The following is a 7833-nucleotide window of genomic DNA, read 5'->3' on the forward strand; positions in this document are numbered from 1 at the left end:
AGTATTCAGTGTCACATGATCCTTAAGAAATCATTCTAATGTGCTGATCTGGCACTCAAGAAAAATTTCTTATTATTATCAACATTGAAAATAGTTGTGCTGTTTAATATTTTTGTGGAAACCTTGATGATTATTTTCAGGATTTTTTGATGAATAGAAAGTTAAAAACAACAGCATTTATTTAAAAACAATTTATTTTTGTAACATTGTAAAACCTTTACTGTCACTTTTTAATTGAATGCATCCTTGCTTAATAAAGTTATTAATTTCTTTCAAAAAAAAGTTACTGACCCCAAACCTTTGAATGTAGTGTATATGGCTAAACAGGTATTCAATTACCATATCTTAAGAAATGCAACCTCCATCTTGAATGTCCCCATTCTGGGTCATTTAAATGAATAGTTTTTCATAAATAAATAATTCTGTCATCATTTACTCACCCTCATGTTGTTCCAAACTTGTATGGCTGTTTTTCTGAAATAAAAAAGAATACATTTTAACAGGATCCAGAACTATCAAGCTCCATTAAGGAAATAAAGGTTTGACTTGTCTTCTGAAGCAGATCATAAAGATGAACAGATTAAAATGTAAGCCTTTAATTACTCTCTAATTATAGTATTGATCAACACATACACAGACTACATCAACTATGCAGACACAGACCAATTTGTTCATGTGACGTGAGCAGAGAGATTTGATGTTGAAATCTGAAGGCTGAAATTTCAATTTGTTTGTCAATACAAAGTTATTATGTTGCTTCAGAAGACACAGTATGCCAGTCTTTTATATGGATTCACAGTACCATTATGACCTTTTGAAAGTTCTTTTGACTTTGATCATATGAACAAAAACAGTTCTTCAAAATATCTTGTGTATTCTAAAAGAAAGAAAGACATACAGTAAATGATGAGAGAATCTTAATTTTGTAATGAACTATCCCTTGAAAATCTCACTTTTCATTGCTTCAAACAGTTTAAGTTCTTCAGATGTGTTTTTCTAATGGTGACCTGGTTAAAACAAGCATTTCAGCCTAAAACAGAAGCTCTAGAAAAGTCAGCTGTGCATGTTTGTTCTTGCTGAGTAGCTGTTTCAGATGGAGGGGAGAATAATGATTAGTCATTTAATATTACAGTGATGTTTAAGGTGTCCTCACCTGTGAGAAAGCAGTGTGAAAGGAGATACCGGGTTTGATTGATGTTTATTTCATAGACAGATGTGCAGACAAATCAAAAGAAACAGAACTGTGTAGATGTGTGCAGGTAATCACAGACTACATTTGCGTTTTAACCACCGTGATATGCATGTAGCATTCAGGAACCTCATTTAAAATTATAGTGTAGTAGCACAAAAAGACTAATCATTGTAAAAGCAACCGGACACAGTGTTTGTCAGCCATATGGTAATGTGACATTTCAGAGTGAGACATAACATAGGGTGAAACAAGTATAGGGTGGGATTCGATTTGATCCATTTGGAAATGATTAGATTGTAAAAATGGTCTCTGTATGACAGGAGGATGGAGAGGAAGGGTTGAAAAAGAAGATAAAACAAGTTGTTTAAGAGGTAAAGCAGATAATTGCATTTTGATGAACAACTATTAATTTAAACATGTTATTTCTTTGGAATGTTGTGCACCAAGGAATCATCCACAATGAGAAAAAAAAAAGTTTCCATTTTGACTAATTTTTATGGTTTTCTTTTAATGCAGATTAGATAAGGAAAATGAAACAGGCCTTTGTGTGACAATACCTTCGGTTTTAATAATAGAAAGAGCCCTGGGAATACTTAACCATGAGATACACTAATTAACTGGCAGTGGCTAACGGGTGTAGGTTTGCTGTGTGTTGTTACAGCAATCCCAGTGTCCTGTGGTCCAGCTCAGATTGTTTGTTTTAGTGTTGGTGAGTCAGTTGTAAAGGAAGTGGGGGACATGACATTGGTTCTGACCGCATCATGACACATGTTCCTGTTGTGTGTAGAAGGAAGTTATTGTGTGGATATGTTTGAATTTGCATGTTTTTGTATGAACCATAACCAGTTCGTCTTGAAATGAGGAGGAGTATGAAATATAAAAAGTTGGATCCAAAAGTGTGAGGTCAATATAAAGGCTATTTGAGGTCAATATAAATGCTTTTTTATTGCATTTTTTTTACAATATATGGAACCTGTTTTGGCTACAGAATAAAACAAATAAAGAAGGTAATTTTTTCAGATTTCTTAGTTTATATTTCACAATTTGAAAAAAAAAAGACTTTGTTTCTCACAATTTACACATTGCAAACTGACTTTTTGTTTCCGTTACAGAATAAAACGGTAAAAAAAGGTAATTGGGACTCTTTTTTTTGCAGTTGCACATTTATATCACAGTTCTGACTTGACTTTTCTGAATTCAAGTTCTCACAGTTCTGAGTTTATATCTCACAATTCCGAGACTCTTTCTGAGAAAAAAATGTCAGAATTGTGAGATTCTGTGAACTACAGTGGAATATCCCATCAGTCTGTTTTGTGTCAGATGTTGGGCTTTTTTGGCCCTCGGGCAGTGCGAGCAGCACTAACCTAATGCTAACCTGCAGTAAAGCTGCCAGTCTGGCTCCTCTCGACTTGCCCCATCAGCACACCCCTGTAATATCCCAATAGAACATCGTTCACGCACTGTCTGCCCTCTGCCTGCCCTCGATGACCCATAAATCAGCAGTGCTGCTTCTCTTTTATAGTGCTGCTCAAGACTAAACATGCCACATGCACAGGATTTAGCTTAAAACACCTTCTGTTCTTTCTTTTTGAAGCTGTAATTTCCTTCGTTTGCTTATTTAAGCAATGAATCTTTGTCACTTGCCACAAAATAAGTGACTTTCTGATTGCACAGGCTGTATAGTTTATTCCTTGCTGCAGAGGTCAATGTTGATTATAACAAAAAATTATTTAAACTTTTTTTTTTTTTTCTTATTTCTTTCTCCCCAAGGCTACAGTAAGGCACTTTCAATGTAAGCGAAAGGGAACAATTTCTGGAGGTTTTTCAAAGAAGAAATGTGAAACTTCTAATTTTATAAAAGCACTTTTCACATTAATTCTTCTGTTAAAACTTGAGTAATCATTGAGCTGTGAAGTTGCTAGCTGAAATCCTGAGTATTTGAATTGGCCCCATTCACTTCCATTGTATTTTTTTCCATTGGACAAATGCAAACTATTTTTGGTGGTAATTGACATTATGTGAGAATTGCCATCAGTTGAGCTTAACTTGTACTGAATCAGGATTACTTCTTTAATTTTATGTGGGGAGTATTATGCTTTTCGTGCTCCAAGAATATGTCTTCTCACGTCACGTCATGAGAAATGAGAATTAATAAAAGAGAATTGAACCTGCCAGGTATATAATTACATTCTACATCTGCAAGAATGCTCTTTGGGTGACAGGAGTCAGACAGTAAGTCTATCTTCTTGTATATACAGTGCACTATAGCACAAAGGAAAGGATTGTGTGTTTTTACTATGAGGATGTCTGTGAGGACAGGCATCCTTTGGGAGGACAGAGGAACCAGGAAGCAAAGCAACAGAGCAGCAGAGCATGGAGGTCGAGGGTGATCGGTGATGAGAATTTGACATCTGCTAGCCAGGCTATGTCCCATGATGGTAACCATCAAGATTTGGGGGTTTTATCCAGAATGAAGCCCTGTTAAAAGTATAATTCACCTAAAAATAACAATTCTGTTATTATTTACTTATTCTCAGGAAAAGGTTTCCTTTGATTCCGCATCATCTACTATGATATAATAATCAGGAAAAATACTGAACTTCTTTCACAATGTTTGATAGATTCTAATTTATAAGAACTTTTACATTAAACATTAATTTTATTTTTAAACGTTTGTGCCAATTATCTCCAGTCATCAAACATTTTAATATATAATACAATTTTAAAATAAGAAATTGCAATTTTACTCGAAACAAACATTACATTTTACTTATTTAAATAAAAATTTCATGATATCATGACTTTTATGGAAAGTGCAGAATTTGATTTTGTCCCGTTCATACCTGTTATGTTACACCAGTTACAAATTTAAATGTAAAAATAATCGTTTGATTTTACTGGCATAATATTTGATGAAGCGACATTGTCTTTTTGGTTAACAGGAAGTTTTTCTTAGATGTTTTTTTTCTTTTCTTTGATGCTTTGTTTTGCAAGTGAAGGCCATTACACTGACCTTTTTTTTTTTTTAATATGACAGTTTTTTTCCCTTGAGATTTTCAGGCACAAATAGCACTTTTTCTTGAGAATGTGCCTCATAATACAACCTATTTAGCTGCTATAAAACTGCAACAATACAACAAATTGCATAATGAGTTTCTGCAGAATGGCTGCCCTGATAAAGCCAGAAGCTGATAAACAGGCACATTAGCCTAGAACTGCAGCAATTGTTCCTGTGGGGCGCCTATGTTAACACAACTGAATCACTTCCTTTAGGTAGCGTTTGGGTTTTTTCTGCAAGAACCAGAAATAACCAGTGATTTCAAACTGACTTGGACTAGTTTCTTGTTGGCAGATTAACTTGTTTACTCTTTAACCAAATTACAGCCCAGAACGCCACAAGGTGTCCGCAAACAGTGTTTCCCTCTGAGTAGAGACTTGAGTAGAGCTGTGGCATTTTTTTGGGAAGGTTCATTTTAGGTCCTGTACCTCTCTAACAGTGCAGTATCACAGACAGGTCAACTCTCAGAGAATGAAGATCTGTCTCCGGTTCTGCTCAACAATGAAATCTGCCCCGAGGCCTGCTAATGAGCACTATATAGAAACATCTTGTTTGTTGTTAGTGGTATTTCATTAATCTTATTGCAAATATGGCCTTCTGGTGAAGATATTTAGACACATTATGTTCATTTGTCTTTGAGTTTCTCCACATCTTTCAGATTGAGGACCTTTATTGGATTTTACCCGCTTATGTTGTTTGCATGGATGAAACTATTCATTTTGCCGTAAGGCATAGCTTTTTAATGCAAGGTTAGACCAGGTCACTAATGCAAAGGCTGTGGGAGATTCAAGCATTTCTAAAAAGTCTAAAAAGCATTTCTAAATTTATTAATGGCTGATAATGCTGTTCATTTGCATGTGCTGTTTCTCCAAAAGAATCATGCAAATCATGATGTGCTGAAACAAATGACAGTGGCTTAATTTAAAATATTTTTATAATGTAAAAATTCAACCCTATAATTTCTAGCCTATGTTGCCTATGTTTTTTTAATTAAATAAAGCAGTTTATTTTTGCAACTGATATTATCAAGAAAAATGAAAGTGGTGTGGATGCGTCCTAAAGCCAGCAGGTTTATAATATATTCTAGTATCCAGTATATTTAATTGCTTTCCATTTTGTATTTCTTTTTCTCATGATGCAAGATAAATCACACATTTTTATGTGTCTAAAATAGCACGAGAATTTGTTAGACAGAAAGACAGCTTTGTTAGCAGTCTCCCATGTCACCGGCCTCCGGCTTCTCACAAGATCTTCAGAGAAAGTTGGTCTAGATGAGGATGGTCACATGGCTGGCTGCCAGAGGCTAGTGTTAGTATTAGCCCTCTGTCTCTTGAGACTAGCAAAGTTAATATATTGTCTAAATATTTATTACCGGCAGAAGTTACACAACACAGAAGCAAAGCTGAGGTCTCCCCTGAACCCTTTTGCATCTCATAGAGAGAACAGAAACAATAAAGAAATGTTTTAGCAAGCTAATTCATGTAAAACAGGTATTTCTGAAGCTGACCCTCTTGAAAAAACAGCATTTGCTGGTTAGGTATGTTTTGAAGCATGGCAGGTGGTTTAAGCTGGTCCTTAGTTAGTCATGAGCTGGTTTAAGCTGGTCCTGTGCTGGTTATGAGCATAGAAAAAACAGCATTTGCTGTTCTAAAGCAGCATCTTGTTTCTAAAGACTGCAGTCTTTCAGTACATCCTCAGCTGCCTTTCCTTCACTACTGGCATAATTACTGGTTTAGCCTTGTGAATTTGTGACACCAGAGCCCCATTAAGTGCTGATGATGGCAGCCCCAGCATTCCTACAGCTGGAGACTCAAGGCTGACTGGAGAATTGGGTAACTACACAAGTCAAGTCAAGTCACCTTTACGCTTTATACAATACTGATTGTGTCAAAGCAGCTTTACAGTTTCAAGCAAGAAAATAGTTTGTCAATAATGCAAGAAGACAATAAAAAAGTGTAATTGTTCCAGATAAAGCCAGTTCATTGATGATTCACTGTTCAGTGTTGTCATCATCCAGTTCAGCTCTCTTCCAATAGTGTCTGTGCAATCAGTCAAGTGTCCCCAACTAAGCAAGCAAAAGGCGACAGTGGCAAGGAACCAAACTCCATCGGTGACAGAAATGGAGAAAAACCTTGGGAGAAACCAGGCTCAGTCGGGGGGCCAGTTCTCCTCTGGCCAGACGACACACAACCTCCCTACACAACCATTGCCATTGAATTTGTAGTGTGTCTTTGTGTGTTTTGTGGAATGTATCTGTCAGGTCATGTGTTGTTTTTTTCTCACTGCCATAATTTCGTCTTATAAAAACATCTTGGGGCAGTTTAATTTGCATTTAAGCACTCTTAAGGGAACATTTGCCTTATCTAGATTACAAATTATGTTATTTGTTTTTATGTGGTTTGTGAGTCTGTGTTACTTATTATTTTATCAGTTATGTCTTTGCCAATCAGCATTTAAAAATGTTAAACAGCTTGAAAAATAAGTTGGTTAGGTTAATATCACTATTAATATATGCTCATTCTAACAAATGCTTAACTTTAACATTTGTGCTGCTTAATATTTTTGTGGAGGCTGTGATAGTTTTTTTTTGGTCAGGATTCTTAGAAAAATAGGAAGTTCAAAAGCATTTACCTGAAATATAATTTTTTTTGTAACATTATAAGTGCCTTTTCTGTACCATAGTAATTGCATAGCAACACCCTGGCATCATGGTGGCAAGTTTTCCACACTAAAGAACCACTCGCATTTTAAAACAAAGTTCATAAATCAATTTCCTAACTCTAGCACATTTTTAAAAATTTTCTTACACCCATAATGCACTCCTCTTTATGCTTCTTTTAAACTCAAATTTTCTAGTATCAAATAAAAGAAATAAATTTTGAAGGCCTCCATACTTTCATAATATCTCCACAATCAGAAAGGAAGGAAATGAAGGAGGGTTGTGAAAGTCTTGGCTGTGTGTTTGAATGGGGGGGGGAGGACTCAACGATGCTTGGCTGCTGGGGTGTTGAACTGTTTATGTAATCCAGCCAGCCATCACCCCTCCCAGCCTTTTAGTCCCTTTCCCCTGGTTTTAAACCTCATACAATCTTTTTCTCTTTTCTTTAGCACAAGGAAGAACACTGAGGCCTTATAGTGGTCCAGGCTTGGGGTTCCGGGCCTGGTGCCGACCATGGAGGGACCACATCAGTCTCCCTCGAGCCATTTCCTGCCTTAACCCTCCCATCTAATACCAAACAGACCTCATTCTGCTTGTGTTCCCCGACAGGACTGAGCCAGTGGGTGTGCCAGAACCCTCTATGCTCTTTGCACTTATCAAAAACATCAGAAAACAGAGATGTTCAGCGCTGAGTGTTAAACAGTCTCAATAGTTTCAGTCTCGCTGTAGCAGAATGGAATCTTTCGTCTCTTATTTGTCGAGGGCAATGAGCTTGATCAAGTTTGCTATAAACAACATCTGCTTATGAATGGGTGTGGCAGTTTCTCATAGGGGCTGAGGTGGGAAAAACTTATTATGTATTTGTTTGTTTCATCCTTATAGAAGAGGGTGGAGGCTTTACCTGCAGGGAAATGTCATCAGTCC

Source organism: Sinocyclocheilus anshuiensis, unplaced genomic scaffold (genome assembly GCF_001515605.1).
Source record: "Sinocyclocheilus anshuiensis isolate Anshui unplaced genomic scaffold, SAMN03320099.WGS_v1.1 scaffold782, whole genome shotgun sequence".
Lineage (NCBI taxonomy): Eukaryota > Metazoa > Chordata > Actinopteri > Cypriniformes > Cyprinidae > Sinocyclocheilus > Sinocyclocheilus anshuiensis.